The sequence below is a fragment of the Musca autumnalis genome, unplaced genomic scaffold (genome assembly GCF_047663935.1).
Source record: "Musca autumnalis isolate F117 unplaced genomic scaffold, ASM4766393v1 scaffold_1, whole genome shotgun sequence".
Taxonomy (NCBI): Eukaryota; Metazoa; Arthropoda; class Insecta; order Diptera; family Muscidae; genus Musca; species Musca autumnalis.
The window spans coordinates 5,095,532-5,113,463 of NW_027411644.1; the positions used below are offsets into that span (position 1 = coordinate 5,095,532).

The window sequence follows — 17,932 nt, forward strand, 5'->3', positions numbered from 1 at the left end:
AGTATTTCGAATATTTGTGGGTTAGTTAATCGTTGTCTTGATTGAACGGATTTTTTGTTTGTTTTCTTGGTTTTAATTTACAAAAATCACAAATGGGATAAACAAACTAGCGGTCAGTTGACATTTGGAGTAATCAATTAATCAAAGAGTAAAAGGATATCTATGTAAGTAGTTACTACAGGTGGCAGTGGTGTTGGTTACAGTAGTAGTGTAGTGGTGGTTGTGGTAATGGCGGTTTGTTGTGGGTGGCGGTGGGTGGGTAATTTATGTAGTAGTAGTAGAAATTATAGTAGCAATAGGAACAACACGTCTATATAAACCATTTGACAATTGTTTTTGCAATGAGAACAGATGCTAGTTGTGGTGGTGGTGATGTAAGTATGTAGTTGTAGTAGTAGTAGTAATTAAAGTAGTAGTTTAGTTCAATGGGTGATTGATTTGTTGTCGTTTTTCATTGTTGTCGTTCTTGTTTGTTTTTGTTATTTTATATATCTCACAATATACAACAACTGGATATTGTTTTTATTTTTGTTGTTGCTTTCATTAACTATATATGGCATTAAATGTATAGTACAAAAAACACATGATATTTGCTTTTGTTTGTTGGTTTTTTTTTAATTTAGAGAAAGAAAGAAAGGGAACATTTAAATAACACAGTATGTTTAAAATATATTGTATGTAGATTTTATATATATATTTATGGTATATAGTAGATATTTATAAGTTGTTGCTTCTAAGAATACGTTATATTTGGCGTTTTTTTTTATTATGTTGATATGTTTGGTTTTACTGATTGATTGGTTTTTAAGATGCAAGATTTGGTTTAAGATTAGATTATGCTGCACGGTTGCAAAGAAAACATTTACCAAAACCACCAACTAAAATATATAACAAAAACAATCTAAAATTAGATAAAGTAAATAAATAATAAAAAAATGAAGAAATAGAAGAAGAAGGAACAATTATCTGATGCTAAACATTGATCAATTGCGGTGTGATGAATTCAATACAATATATAAAATAGAATGCGATTACGAATGAATGTTGATTGTAATAGAAAAGAAATGTCAAAAAAGCAATAACATTTGTACAAGAAAAAACACACATTCGATGATGTTGTAATTAATATATGGATGTACGAGTGTGTAATAATAGCAATAACAACAAGATGAATACTAATAATATAACTCGTTTGTTTGTTATTATATTTGGAGGTAGTATAACTCTTTGCCGGTTTTAGGATTTTCTCATATAGATGTACATATGTATGTATGTGTAGGTGTGAGTGCTATCGAGCTTTTTAATTGATTCGTATGTATGTATGCATGTGTGTGCTGTGTTTGTAAAGGCCAACAAACTCATATAGCGTCAAGAAAAAAAAACTAAAAAACAAAAATATAGTATTTGACCTCAACGGATATTATGTTAAGGTCATGTTAGTATAAATCGTATTTGAATGTTACAACATGACTAAATTTTTTTATACAATAAAATGCTAAAATAGCTATCTCATTTATACCACAAGCATGCAATTATTATAAAAATTTAAAAAGAAAGGCCACTTTTTTTCTTAAAATAAAAATATATAATTTCATAGCATATGTCGGATTCGCTAGACCGTTCCTCTTAAAGGCAAAACTTGTTTTGCCATCAGAGCTATGGAGAAATTGGGCCAAGTACAACTACACGTCAATCTCATAATATAATAATTGTTCCACAAACATCCCAGATGGGACAAGGGAGACTTCTCTCGTATCAATGGGGCCTACTGTTTATTGCCGAGTCCGAACGGCGTGTCCTAAGACATCAATTGTAGGAAAGTTTTACATGGCTGAAATACTCAGGAAATGTCGCCAACATCACTGAGGAGTGTTTTGCCACCGTTAAAAATTTGATTTTGCCTGGCCTGGGAATGGAACCCACGACCTTTAGCGTGCAAGGCGGGTGTGCTTACCATTGCACCACGGTGGCACCCACACTTTAATCTCATAATCCCATATAATTAAACGGGACAATGCAGAAATCCAGACACTAAAACAATTGGTTTAAAAATAGAGACAACATCGCATCGAACTTTGCCCTTCAAACATTGACTTCAAAAACTCAAAATTACGAATAGTTTTATCTTTTTTTGTCTGTCTTTTGAATAATGCTGCAAGATCGGAACTCTTCCTCTTCACTCTTAAAATAATCAGTAGTGAAATAAATTGGCTTTATTTTAGTTAACGACAGAAATTGGTACAACCACAAAAAGCACAATTTTGAATTAGAAATCGTCACCTGAAATGCCCAAATACGTAACCTTCAAAGGGTTACGTTGAGGGTTGCGTCTTCGGGCATTTCATGTGACGAAATACAAATATAAGTTTCACAGTTGGCATTAGCACGTCTTTGCGTTAACTTTATTTTTGCTTATGTTGTGTGGCTCCAAAGCTTATTTTCAGTTATATATCTGCTATTAGTGACTTAATAAAATTGTCAAAGAGCTCATAGAGAAAAATTTTCAAATGACTTTGTGCGTGAGCTTTTTTTCGAATCACCTTCTAATCAAGATTTTATCTAATCTTAGGTTGTAAAAAAATCATAACCCTAATGTACAAGTCCCCCTAGGTCGTGACGGCTCAATTAATTAAATTAATTATGAATTTGTTAGGTAGTATAAGTTTCGAAGCACGACCAATTGAAACCGGTCGCACAATTTAGTGGTGTGTTGTAGAGTTAGGTAATCTAGTTCCCGGAGCGGATCGATCTTTCTAGTTCCTTTAACCAAGAGGAACTAGTTCCTTAATACAGTTCCATAGTTCCAATTAGTTCCGAGACAGATATAGTTCAACAAATCTTTCTTTTTCATCGTTCTTTTCGTTCCAAATAGTTCCGAGACCGAAATAGTTCACGAATCGTTATCTTTTATAGTTCTTTTTTGTTTCCTTCGTTCCAAATAGTTTCGAGACCGAAATGTGTTCATGGTTTGGTGGATGAATTGACAAAATCTATATATATAAAGTAGAAAAATGTTTGTATGTTTGTTTATTTGTTTGTTTGTTTGAAGTTTATGGACTAACAAACCGCTTAACCGATCTTCCTGAAATTTTCAGAGTATATCACTACAAGGCCTGATAGTAACATAGGCTATGCAAAGTTTTGAAATTCCGCCCTGATCCGGAGATATAGCATCAGAATCGGAGGTACCTCCAAAAAATTTAGATTTTGTATGAAAATATCTGTAGAACGGTTACGGATACAGACTCCAAATTCGGAATATGTGACGGAATTTGGACTACAAATAAATGTGCCAAAATATATCGAAATCGGTTAAGATTTGGATATAGCTCCCATATATATTTTCGTCCGATTTCATGTATTTGATGCACCAAAGACACTATATATGCCCGATTTTAATGAAATTTGGAATGTGTGACGGACTTTGGCCTACAAATAAATGTGCCAAAATATATCGAAATCGGGTCAAATTTGGATATAGCTCCCATATATATTTTTGTCCGAGTTCGTGTATTTGATGTAGCAAACACGCTTTATATGCCCGATTTCAATGAAATTTGGAATGTGTGACGGAATTTGGACTAAAAAACAATGTGCTTAAATATATCGAAATCGGTTCAGATTTGTATATAGCTCCCATATATATTTTCGGCCGATTTCATGTATTTGATGCACCAAAAACGCTATATAGTATGTCAGATTTCAATGAAGTTTGGAATGTGGGACGGAATTTGGCCTACAATAAATGTGCTGCGGCGTAGCGGAGCGCATCGGGTTCAGCTAGTAATAAATAAATCACAGCGACTAAACAGCAACGTTAAAGGAACGAGATGAGCGAAAAGAACTAGAGGAACTATATAAACCACTGTTGGGCAGAAATTCTCGGCCTCATACACAAAAGTGTAAAAAATACATGAGTCTCCCGCAATTTGCCCACCATTGATATAAACGCAAGAGTTGGATATAGTTCCACGTACGGAATAGTTCCTTGGAACTAGTTCGTTTCGGAACTACACAACTCTAGTGTGTGGGAAATCTCTTCGATTTCCCTTTTTCACTTTTAAAAATCTTCGATCATTCAGGTGAACTCCAATTAATATTAAAAGATCTTCACCTTAACAGGCAAAATTTCAAACCCGAGAAACTATCGTAGCCTATTAGTTTGGTGTGTGGGACTTCGCTGGATACAGATTTTTCAATACAACTCCCCCTAGGTCATGATGGCTCAATTAATTATAAATTTCTTAAGCAGAACTGGTTCCAAACTGCACTTTTACTAACCTGCAAACTAATTGGTTCGATTTTTTTAATATCATTCTCCGTTTTTGCAATAAACAAGCACTATAAACTTGAATTATAAATTGTGATATGTTTTCAATAACACTGTACAACAAAATTGAACTTTTTTAAATTACAAGAAACCCCGCACAGATTATGAAAGAGGACCGAAAAAAAGAAGACACGTGTATCGGCGTTGTGAAAGTTTACGTCGGGAAGTAACCTAAATAGGCGTGGCAATTTCCGCCCATTTCTACAGGTTTTGAAATATTCGACATCAGATTTCTTGGAATCCTTGTATTTTAGGTATAAAGTGTCTTTGGCAATTTTACTGACCTAAATAGGCGTGGCAATTTCCGAAAATGCGGGAATAGTCTACGGCTATTCTCCAGTGAATATTTCTAACATACGAGTCCTAACATCCATGATTTTGTTTTTTTTTTCCAAACCATCAAAGTTGCACTCTGAGATTTGTATCTATCTATCCCTTTGGGAACTTCGATTAAAAACGGAGATGACAAAATAATCCAGATAATGTATATAATATTAAAAAAACCACAAATAAATTCAATTTCAGATACTATTACTGTAACAACTTTTTGTTAGAAACGTTTATGTTCTGCTTTTTTTATAATCATACATTTTTCTAAATTTGGCTTTATGTCGTTATTCTAAATATAAATACACTTAAATATGTTTTCTTAATTAAAAACAAGAAACTTTAATAACACGAACCGATAATAATCGTTATTTAAAAAAAAAAAAAAACAGGTATTTTTGTCAACACTTGATTTTTTTCGTAAGAAACGCTTGGTCTTAATGTAAGTTGTTGTGTGAAATTTAAGAAAAAAAAAAAAACACAAATACCAGATGATCTTGAAAACGAAGAATGTAAAAATGTCAGAGATTGTTATACTCTCCTCCAGTGGATACAAATATTAAAAAGTATATTTTTAATAGCTTTTATCACCCAAAATGGTCCTATATTTTGAAGAATTTTTGGCGGGAGATTGTTTACCCAATAAGACGCGGAAGTGGTTAAATAAAGTGGTTAAAAAAAATTAAGTAGTACCTTACAATTCTGTTGGAAAATTCAACAAAAGCATGTGAAACGATATAGTTTCAGTTTCGCTCCCAAAGTTTCACATTTCAATTCGTATAAATAAAATACTTATTTGGAGGAGTTACAATTTGGATGACACTCTTAATAAAGTCCAATACATGGTGTAGAGTAAAAAAATTACCAAGCTTTACTTAAAAACAGGATTTATCGCCTACAAAATAGAGTAAAACTTTAGTGCAAAAAAATGTAACAATATAATTTTGTTTTCAGAACAACATTGCATTTTGAAATTAATGATCATTACTCTATTTCGAATACTGTTGTTAAAATGCACTCAATATGAATAAATCTTCATTATGTTCTGATTGTTTCACTGAATATATTCATATGTATCTGTACACACATTATGGATGTTTCTATTCATCAGTCAACATCTTTTCGCTGTGGTTAACTCATAACGCCAATGGACAAATGAAAGTGAAAATGTGTATGTAACTCTAAAATGCCTTAATTTCCTCTTCTAAAACTTTACAAACAACGAAAACAGCAGCAGCAGCATAACGCAAGCGCCATTTCACTTGAACTCGACATTCATTTAGTCATTCATACATACATACTCGTACATTCGTACATACATATGTATAGTCAACTTAACAAAACAAGTTTATCTGAACTTAACAGAAAGTTGGCTAAAGCCAGTTTAAACATAAAAATTATGCAATCCATATGTGATGAAAGAAATGAGGAAAATTGAAAAAGAAATCGAAAAAATAGAGTTAATTTATACATTGGTGTTGCAGCAATTTGGAGCATGGAATACCAAATTATTATTCCACTTGCGATTCTCTGAAGTAGCAACTACATATTGAAATATCAAAAATCTAAAGAGTGTTTGTGTAAGTGACATATGAGCACACAAAATTCAAAAACCCATTGGTGACTATTTCTTTCTCGGTCATACAAAAATAGGGTATGGCAGTATCACTTGCATGTTACTTTTTATTCTTCGAATCGCCCATGAGATTACTCATTAACTGAAACATTATAGGGTAAGTGCTCCTAACACCGGCATGTACCAGTAGTCGGCATCTTTCGTATTTGAATTCAAATAACTCAAAATTACTGTAACAAAATATGAAAATAATAAAACAAGTAAAAAAGTATCAGTCGGCATTGCCGACAGAGATATACCCTCAGCCTGTGTATATTGAAACAATTTTTTGCCAAAAAACGTATGTATGTAGGGGGTTTTAAAAATTTTGGGCGTTTAAACCGACAAAAATGTTGATTACGATTAAAGATAAAAAGTTTTGCACAGGAGATACTAAAAGGAATGGATCGACATTGACCGTTATGGAAGTGGATCTCCAGCCACAACATATGGTGCCATAGGGGGTTTTTAAACTCTTCGGGCTTTTTGCTCAAGAAGTATGGACTTGCCCCTGAAAAAACTTTTACCATCATAATTGAGGCAGCGAATGCAAGTTGCTCCAACAAAAATCAAAGTGATTCGATGGCTGGTCTTAAAGTGAACTTATCCGAAATTTGGTGTGAGAGGTACCGGATGGAGTGGACAAATATAGTCCATATTTGAAAATGGACCAATTAGGCCACTCCCTTCAAGAGTTACCGTACGAACAGTTTTTCCGAACATTTCTGAACTTTTGTGGGGGAGGTACCTGAAGGAGTGGACCGATATGGCTTATCTTCAAACTTAAACTATGTTTGGACAAAATATTACTAAGGCCAAATTTTGAACCGAATCGGCAGATCCGTTCGAGAGTTATCTTGCGCTCCAACCACCTCACACGGTGTCATAGGGGGTTTTTGCAACTTTCAGGCTATTTTCTCGGAAAGTATGGACTTGCCCCTAAGGAAACTTGTACCGTCGTATGGGGAGCAGTGAATACAAGTCGCTAAAACAAAAATCAAAGCGATTCGAGAAATGGGCCTAAACTGAACTTTTCCGAAATTTCGTGTGGGAGGTACCCGAAGGAGTGGGCCGATTGAGTCTATATTGAAACATTATCTAAGTCTGGTACACATTTTACGATGGGCAAAGTAAGGACCAAATCGGTTACTCCCTTCGTGTGCACAAATTTTCCGAACATTTTCGAACTTTTGTGGGGGAGGTACCGGAAGGAGTGGACCGATATAGCCCATCTTCGAACTTAAAATAAGTTTGGGCAAAATATTACGAAAGCCAAAATTTGAACCGACTCGGTTTATCCGTTCGAGAATTATCGTGCGCTCCAGCCAGCCAGACAGGCGGACGGACATTGCTCAATCGACTCCAAATTGTCTGAAACATATTTCGTCCAAACATACTTGGTGTCTAAAACCATTATTTCGATGAGGCACATTTTGCCCGTATGAAAGTGTATATACCTTCGTTATTAGAGGAGAATGCAGCATAATGTCTGTAATTATATTAAAATTAAAAAAAATTAACAAAATTGTTGTGTAGTTGGTAGAGAATAGTCAAAAGAACACTTTAGAAAACTAAATTATTAAAAACTTATTGTAATTCTGCCATTTTTGCCGATGCCGACATTAGGACAACAAAACCCGCGCTTTGTCCATTATTTTTAGCTCAAAAATGTTATATAAATACTTTAATGTCTAATTAATAAAAATAGCTTGAATAAAATAATGACTTTTTAGTGATTTTAGGCAATATTAGGCATGGTTTGAAGTCCATACGTTTGTGGCATTCCGGAAATTGGTTAATAGTTGCCGACTATAGACACCAACTACTTTATTTAAGCAATGTATTTAAAATTTCCTACTTCTATGACACAAAATTATTTGGAATATGAAATAAAAATGTAAATATTATTGACATTTTAAAAAACTTAGTTTATGTCAAAAGCAAATAATTAAAAAAAATGTTGGTCCTGTGGCTATTAAAAGATGTATATAATATGGATCCACAGCAACCCTATAAGTGAGAATAATAAATAAAAGTTTGTTTTCTATGCGTCAATAATATTCGGGTTTTTAACTTTTGTTAAATATATTGCTAAATGAAAGGTCATTATCGATCTTTTTCGGCAATATTAGTATACATTTTAATAAATGCGAATACTGAGGTCTTATTACGAGTACTATAATTGAAAACCGAATATTTTTGACACTCACTGTAATTATAATAATTTTGAATATAATTGATTATTTGTAATTTTTTTAGAAAGTCTACAATATTTGAAATCGCCTTCCAACGATTTTTTATAAATTTATTATTATTTTTCAATTCAAATACTTTTCTGCGGAAACGACCATATTATAACTGTGATGCATATGAATGTAGTTCCTTGATAGATTCCCGGATTATAGCGGTCCAACAGTACCAATTGGTACATATGTGGCATTACCAAAATTGTGCATTTTATGTAATAAGCAACTATTTCTTCTTCCGTATTGACCTAATATTATTTGTCAAGCATTACCGAGATCCGATTTTTATCAAACACGACTTTGAAGAATGTATTTTTTAGCTACCTACTTCGTTTAAAGGGTACACGGCATACCGAACACCTTCCAAAAAGTATTTTATCAAAAATAATAAACCAATAAAACTAACAAATCTACAAAGTTCTTAATTATTTTCTTAGATAAGAACCAATGAAATGTGTGAATCAACAAAGCTGAAAAAATACACATGCACACATAAGTATCTCATTAAAAACTGATAACAATGTTATTATTATTTATTTTTACTTGATATCTTTTGTAAATTGGAGCTAACCGATAATTCTCTGTATTTAGGGTTCCTTTTTTAATCTATGGCATACAGTTTGTCCACATATTGTTTGTAAACGCCAATTCTCTGCAAGAAATTTTATGATCTACTATTGTCAAGAAATAAAATTTGCTAGATTTGTCCATACTTACAAACAATATGTAAATAAACTGTATTTAGGTATAACATACAAAACCAAAAATGTACATGCATAAATACATAGGTATACATATAAAGGTACCTATGGGGCAAACTGATACCGGTCACTGGTACGTTACAGGCTTGGCCATACAAAACGTTAGACGTTACAAAATGTTGGAGACAACAAACAATTTGTTCTAACATTTAAGTGTCAACCATATGTTCAAAAGTCACGCACCCTTATCACAATTTAAACAGTCATATTTATATGGAAAGGGTAGAAAGATAAGCGTTTAAGCGCATTGATGTTTAAACGTTACGCTTTTGTTTTGCTTTTATTTTATGACAGATATAAACGTATGTATGTAACTAAATAACGTAGTCATCGATTGTAAGTGGAGCGGAATAAACATTGTTAAAGATAACAAACACAAAGCAACAGCCCAAAGAATAGCATGTAACCCATTCCACGCCAATAAAACTTTAGATTAGAAAACAAGTCCTCTCAAAATTTAAGATAAAAATAATTCTCACTGTTCAATGCTTACTCTACCTGTTTTAAATGCAATCATACATACAATGTATGTACATAAAGGTGTTGTGTACATGTGACTGAATGCTTTATATATGCATATTGATTGTCTTTGGAGGACAACGTACGATTAATTATTGCCGAACGTTGCATTTGCTCGATATACCACAATATAGCGCATTTGTGAAGTTGTTGCATTTTTCTTGACTGTTTTCTTTATAAACAGTGCACTTTATCGCCTCACACTGAGTTTGCATCTACTGGCTTTGATTTTGTTTCGCTGAACCACATTATCCTATTGGTATGATGTATGTATGTTTGGAAGAAATTTTATGATTTGCAATGTTTCGGCTGAAACGTATACTCAATCCGTGAGTTTTCGTGCTCATCAGCCACTTGTGTCGGTGCCGTCATGGTTATTTATATGGACCTGTCCCCCGTCTTGAAAGGGACAGCAAGCACATAATACTGCAAAAAATTTCATTATGATCCTACAAGAATCCCTAAACTAGCATAAGTGCTAACAATTTTGAAAATGTGTGTGGGATGCACTCGATGCTGTGGATCGATATATCCCATATTTAAAGCTAATCCATGTCTGGAGGAAATATTTTGACGTGCAATAGTTGGAACTAATCGGTTACTCACTCATTCACAATTTTAGCGGATAAACTTAAACTTTTGTGTGGGAGGTAACCCAAAGTGTGGACCGATATGGCCCATTTGTGAACTCAAAACTGTTCAACAAAAGGGTAGGACCGAAGCAAATAAGGTAGTGCTGTCGACATATTTGAATATGTTCTGTCAACAAGTTTCTTTATGTTGTTGGGGAAATTACAACAATAAAATTTTTCTTCAAAGAGTATTGCCACTTGCATATATGTATGTAAACGGGAGTTTACACATGCAAGTGACAGGCAACTCGGTGCCTCCATTGTAATCATACCCAGCAAAACTTTGGGAGCCAAATGTGCTGAATAACCCTTTACAAATATATCTTGAAGACTCTTAAATAACAGCTTTGAACCAATGAAATTTTGCTCCGAAATCGTAAAAATATTACCCCTTTTCTTAATGCCTTTTGATGTTATAGGTATTTTTATACCCTCAGCCTTTAGGCTAAGGAGGGTATATACACTTTGATACGATGAAAATGTGCCTCATCGAAATAATGGTTTTAGGCCTCAAACATGTTTGGACGAAATGTGTTTCAGACAATTTGGAGTCGATCTAGCCATGTCCGTCCGTCTGTCTGTCCTGCTGGCTGGAGCGCACGATAACTCTCGAACGGATGAACCGATTCCGTTAAAATTTTGGCTTTCGTAATATTTTGTTCAAACTGTTTAAGTTCGAAGATGAGCTACATCGGGCCACTCCTTCCGGTACCTCCCCCACAAAAGTTCGAAAATGTTCGGAAAGTTTGGGCGCACGATAACTCTTGAAGGGAGTGACCGATTTGGTCCATACTTTGTATAGCGTAAACTTTCTACCAGAGTAATATGAGGTTCCAATATGGTCCACTCCTTCGGGCACCTCCCACAAAAAATTTCGGAAAAGTTCAGTTTAGGGCCATCTCTCGAATCGCTTAGATTTTTGTTTTAGCAACTTGTATTCACTGCCCTCCATACGACGCTACAAGTTTCATCAGGGGCAAGTCCATACTTCCTGAGAAAATAGCATGAATCTTGCAAAAAACCCCAATGACACCGTGTGAGGTGGTTGGAGCGAAAGATAACTCTCGAACGGATCTGACGATTCGGTCCAAAATATGTCCTTAGTAATATTTTGTCCATACATAGTTTAAGTTTGAACATATCTCATATCGGTCCACTCCTTCAGGTACCTCCCCCACAAAATTTCAAACATGTTCGGAAAAATTGTTCGTACGGTAACTCTTGAAGAGAGTGGCCGAATTGGTCTATACTTTACAGGTCCTAATATATCTACCAGATATAGATCAGGTTGAAATATGGGCTATATTTGTCCACTTCATCCGTTACCTCCCACACAAAATTTCGGATAAGTTCACTTTAAGACCTGATATCAAATCACTTTGATTTTTGTTCAAGCAACTTGCATTCGCTGCCTCAATTACGATGGCAAAAGTAGTGGCAAGTCCATACTTCTTGAGTAAACAGCCCGAAGAGTGTAAAAACCACCTATGGCACCATATGTTGTGGCTGGAGATCCACTTCCATAACGGTCAATGTCGATCCATTTTTGATGAAATCTGATACATAAAGTTAAAATACATGCTTTGAAGCTTCTACTTTTAAAAATAACGATCCTATTCAAGAAATGCCAGTAGACGTAACTGCATAGGTACTGTAATTTTCATAAAACAAAAAAGCGTTACCCACATTATTTGAAAATTAAACAGCAGTACAAACAATGTAGTCTTTGATTTTTGCAGAAATTATAATTATTGTGTATAATGTATAATTTCCACGTGGTCGGATCGGGTTATTTGACCCAAAAGTCCAGGTTCAAAACCGGGTTAGACCCGGTTCTTCTGAACCGATTACTACAAAATGGGTAACGTATGAAAGCTCATGGAAATACATATAACATGGTGTAGTTACTTTAACAGTTTTGACTCCTACTTGGCTTATTTCTCCATATGTGTAATTTGACCCTTAGGTGACGATATCTCAAGAATGGTTGCTTTTAATCAAAAATCACAAAGACCATTCTTTTATTTAATTTTTAAATAAACGACTTTTACTTTAGAAGATTTTTAATGGTCTTACAAAAAAATCCATAATTAAAATAACTGAAGTTGATGACAGAAGACATATGCCCTGATTTAAATAAACATCTAAAACGCAAAGGAAGTGGTTATTCGTAAGGCAATGCAAGACAAATGAAGCCCGGATGTAAAGCAGGTCGTCTCGATATTGCTCATTTTTTCAAGAGAAAGAACGAACGGAAATATTGAAAATTTGAGATGTTGATACGAAAACGTGTAGGTATATGCTCAAAATTCACGTCGTTCTAATAGGTACAAAGATGTATTTTTTAATGACGGATACGATTAGGCTGTAAGTTTGCAAAAGATTGTCTTGTCAACCAACCCATGGTATAATAGAGATAATTGGATAAATTCAACTGATTGTAGTAATCAAATAGGTCCAGAGAAAAACGCAAAGTTTCTGTATTGGTTTACTTAAACAAAAAGACAGGAGATCCTACAGTCAATAAACTGCGAACATTGGCTTTTGATCCTAACAGTATCATCTTTTTTAAAACTGATATCAAAGACGACTACCAGAGTCTAACACAGAGAAGTTCCCGAAATTTTGAGGCAGCGGATCCTCCTCAGATGTACACACAGAGGCTAAAAGTTTCAAAAAGAAATTTCAACACCTGCAATACTTTAAACGCTTAATTCCAACTGATTTTCATTACTTTTATGACAACATTCCTTATGAGAATTAAAAGTTACATTTAAATTGTTACAGATCACTTAATTTATATAAACTATATTTTGTCCACAAATTGACTTAAATACAACAATAAATATAATATTCCAGATTTAAATACCGTCTAATACAATTGAAATTATAAGTAATTTTAATGATGGTTGGAAAAGACAGTTCACCTAATTGTGATCCATTGAAATATCACCGTTAAGACTGGAAATTGAACCCAACACCTTCAGATTGCTAGTTTAAAGTTCGCGTAGGCCAATAAGTCAGTTCTAAGTTGACTATAATTTTTCATTTATACTAGTTTCTTTAATTGTGTGCTCAATAAACTGTAGGTTACGTTTTTGGCATTTCAGAAAATAACATACCAAAAGACGCAACCCATACAGCTTCTGAAATTCTGAAAAAATCTAATTTTTTTCCAAAAATATATTTCTTCTCTACCTTAAAACACGATATAAAATATGTTCGATATTTTATAACACCGTTTTCATTTTATTACGTTTTTTGCTTCTCCTGTAAAGTTTTAATTTTGTGGGTTAAGACTTCGGGCATTTATGGTGACGATATATTTTTTGATATCATAAAGGAGCAATTATTATCGTAGTAAAAATTTGTAGATTCTTTAATTCTTAATTCTTTAATTTAATTTATCTGAAAATGAGTCATTTTAAAATTTCTAATTGGGAAGTGTTTTAGAAACGCTTAATGAGTTGTAACGTCTTTGGCTTCATTATTTAGCACATACAGTGAACCAAAAAAGTCTACATACACCCAATAAATCTCGAGTTTTAAGGGTAAGGAAACATTTTTATGAAAATCCAAGCACATAGTTCTATTTCATATCCCTAATGAACAAAATTAAATACAACAAAAATATATTTCATAATACGAATAACGGTAAATTAAAAAATTAATAGGGAAAAAGTTTCTGACCTTAAATAACGGCAATTAATCCACAAATATGTTCCTATTTTGTCAAAAAGATGTCATGAATAACCAAAGACGTTCGATAAAGCAATAAAATTTAAAATTTTGTATTGTTTATTCCATGAATTTTACGGCAATCTCAATATTTCATTGGGGTGCATGAAAACTTTTTCCCTATTAATTTTTTTATTTTTATAGGTAGAATTTACTGTTATTCGTACTATGAAAAATATGTTTGTTGTATTTAATTTTGTTTATTAGGGATATGAAATAAACTATGTACTTGGATTTTCATAAAAATGTTTCCTTACCCTTAAAAATCGAGATTTATAGTGTGTTTGTAGACTTTTTTGGTTGACTGTAAGTGTAAACGTACGAATCCTCCTAACGAGCGTTCGTAAGCGTGGCTCTGACAAAACATAATATTGAGATAACTTATTCGGTGCGACATGACGCTGTTAAAATAATGAATTAGTAGGTTGATTCGTAAGTAGTTACAGCCAAAAAGTACTATATGTACTATATGTAGGTAGGTATATGCCAGTTATTTGGTAATGGGAGTTTTTGCTGAGTAAGCTTCTTTAAGTACAATAAATAGCATAATGTATTTGTTATTAAGTATGGAGTACAATACAAAGTAACCATCAAGATTGTGGAAACTGAAACATACATCATGTGTGACAGGATTGTTTTTACAGTTTATAGGAAGGTATCTATCCACTGGATTACAGAATAATGTGACAGTTGTAAGCATTAGTGTGAACGGTGCCCCAAATCATTAAATATTGTTATATGCCAAACTTCTAAATACGAAAAAGACAAAAAAAACATACAATCATACAAAATTAAATCACAAATTTAACTAACAAGCTGTTTTATATTCAAAATGCGAATCTCAACATAAAGAACATTCACCCTGATGTACCGGAAAAGGAAAATATATTGTAAAGCATAAAGTTTGTGTATGTGTGAGTGCTTGGCAGTTCTTAAATAATAAACAGAAAAAAACAATTTTAAATATTCCCACCTTAATATGCAATTATCCTATGGGAAATGGTTTGGTTGATGCATTAATATTTTTTGCAATTGTATTGAAATATAAAACACGAATTTTTAGTATACGATTTATGAAATATTGAAAATATTTTGCAATGTACTAAAGTCGTATATACGCAACGCAACTTGTAATTACACACTTGTTTTTGTTGCGCGTCTCTTTGTTTCTTTTTCCTTTTTGCTTCCGTTTATTTTTCTTTGCCTTTTTAAGTGTTTCTCACGAGTTGGGGTTCACACACATACAGTGTATATAGCATTTACTTTGAATACATACAATCCCCCCAGCTAGCATTTGTTTATCTTTTGTTCTGTATTTAATTTTTTATTTTGTGTTGTTGTTTTTTTTCTATTTTTTATTTCTTTGTGTGCGTTGTGTTTTATTTTTTTTTTTAACAAAAAGTGTCTGTTCGTGATGAATTGTTTAATCACATTAGCCCCACAAAACGATGGATTTCTTTGTTGTATTTTTATTTACACCCGAACCGACCGAACGAACCACACTCGCGAGAGATACAAAAATGAATGTGGTGAATTGTCAAAGTTGTGCTTCTCATTTGAGAGCCATACAACGAGAACAAGTGGGGCCCAAGTACAAGTCCCACCACCACACTGTTATTTTTGCTATAAACACTTTTCTTTGTGTTAGGTGGTATATGAAAATTTGCTGTAATAATTAAATGTGAACATATTTTAACAAGAAATTAAATATGTAACTCGAAGATTTCCACTAATTTAAAGCAATCGAAAAATACATGTATCCCGCACTTGTCTATAACCGATCAAACAAAACATACACAACATATAATACATGCACCACTATGATATGTATTATATATACATTACATTCATATATATCAACCAACCATTGCCATCGGACAAGTGTGTCCATCTTTTGTCAAACTTTTTCGTCGTTCATTACGTTTTACACACATTTAAACACATACGTATACGGTGTACATACATATGTTTGCTATATACTATGTATGTATGTATATAAGTCCACTTCCTCCTTTCTGCTGTGTTATTGCGTATGTACAAATATGTATTTTTTGGGCCTTTAAACTCTAAATTCAATGTTACTTCATAAAGAATTGATTTTCCACCAAGCACACGACATACACACACAGCTCTATGTATATTTTTTCCATACTACAATTTACATATATCTTTGCATACATATATTTTGGGTTGTATATAGAAGATGAAAAATATTTCTCTTGTTAACTTCTCTACAAGTACACATTTTTTTACATAATTTATATACGAGGCTTATAGATTTTTTCGTATTGTGTATTCTTTTTTAACGACAGTTATTAAAGCTGATGATTTCATTATTTTCATTCACACAAACCAAACGAGTTATATTATCACAAGAAATTGTCATTTGCACGAGCTTTGTATTGTATATTGCTAATTGTTATTATTATTTGTTTGTGTATTCTCTTGTACATATATTATTGCATTTTTACTATGTTAATAAATGCTTGTGAAAAAAAGAAAACAAATGGAACACAATTTTACCTTCTTAACACCTGAACCTGAAACGTCTGACAGATAAGAAAAAATATTGGTATATTTTGCATAGGGCTGACAAGCAATCGGTACCACATCGATAGTATCGATATTTGATATGCAAATCGATATTTTGCCAAACGTAATTTTAGGCTAGGTTTACATAAAACCATGGTTTAATAAGAAAGGTTAGCCAAAGCTTTATGTCAATTTAAATTTTTTTATTCGAGTATGCCTAAAACTTCAAAACAATATAAACAAACTGTGTATGTGTGTGTGGTGTTTGAATAATATGCCAAACAATTTTAAAAACAATAGAATTCAATGACTTTTAAAATTGTTTTTAGACCATTTGTATGGAAGAAATTGGTGAGATTTGCATTGAAACAATCAGTTTATCATATTCACAACTCGATTATGTGGAGAAAACTTAACTCTTCATTCATTTTTCGCGTTTTTTATAAAATGCTCAAAAAATACTTTGTAAACAACCCCACTTGTTGCTTTTATTTTGAAGTTTTAGGAATTCAAGAAAAACAGGGGTTCTATAGATTTTTTCATTTAAGTCTACCTCTTTACTTATACCATGCATAAAACATTCTAAAATGCACCTTTTGACAAAGAGAGCATTTGAAAGGTTTACCAAACACGTCATTGAATATCAAATATATGAAGTTTGTACAAACTTTTACAAAATGCTGTTCGATAAAAAACTAGTTCAGTTAAATAGAAATGAAAAGTACTTGCAAGTTGTTGCAAGAACTTAAGCATTGTACACACGGTCCAACAAAACTGACAGTCAACGTACTTTTACGGCAATTTTCTGGAAAATAAAAACTTTTTGTTATGCTTGGTTTACATTTACGAAATCCACTCGATTTCAACTGTCAAATCCATAGGTTAAACGTCAAATGAAATCCAGATGAGATTTCATTTGACGTTTGAGCTATGGAATTGACAGTTGAAATCGAGTGGATTTCGTAAATGTAAACCAAGCATTAGCTAAAAATGATTGAAATACAACATTTAAGGTATAATTTAGTGATTAGGAAAGTAATTATTCAGCTAGACTTGATATTAACGAAATAGACCTCGATGACTGTCAGTTTTGTTGGACCGTGTGTACTATGCTTTACAAGTACTTTTTACTTGCGAGGTTATCGAACAGGTCTATGGTCTGTTATACTATGTTTACATTTACGAAATCCACTTGATTTCAACTGTCAATTCCATTGCTCAAACGTCAAATG

The 17,932-nt window shown here is 33.0% G+C and overlaps 1 protein-coding gene across 7 annotated transcripts in view; it reads right to left on the reverse strand.

Annotated features, from left to right (window-relative positions):
* The window catches only part of mura (ring finger protein murashka), a 32,476-nt gene extending 15,732 nt beyond the window's left edge, over positions 1 to 16,744 (reverse strand). Inside the window, exon 1 of one of the 7 annotated variants that reach the window (XM_073963092.1) lies at positions 16,692 to 16,744. The gene's annotated coding sequence lies outside the window, so the exon portion shown is untranslated. Of the gene's footprint in view, positions 1 to 15,141; positions 15,835 to 16,033 lie in introns of those variants that run through there. The other 6 variants (XM_073963096.1, XM_073963095.1, XM_073963097.1 and 3 more) reach the window with 6 other exon arrangements.
* Between the last annotated feature and the right edge of the window lie 1,188 nt (positions 16,745 to 17,932).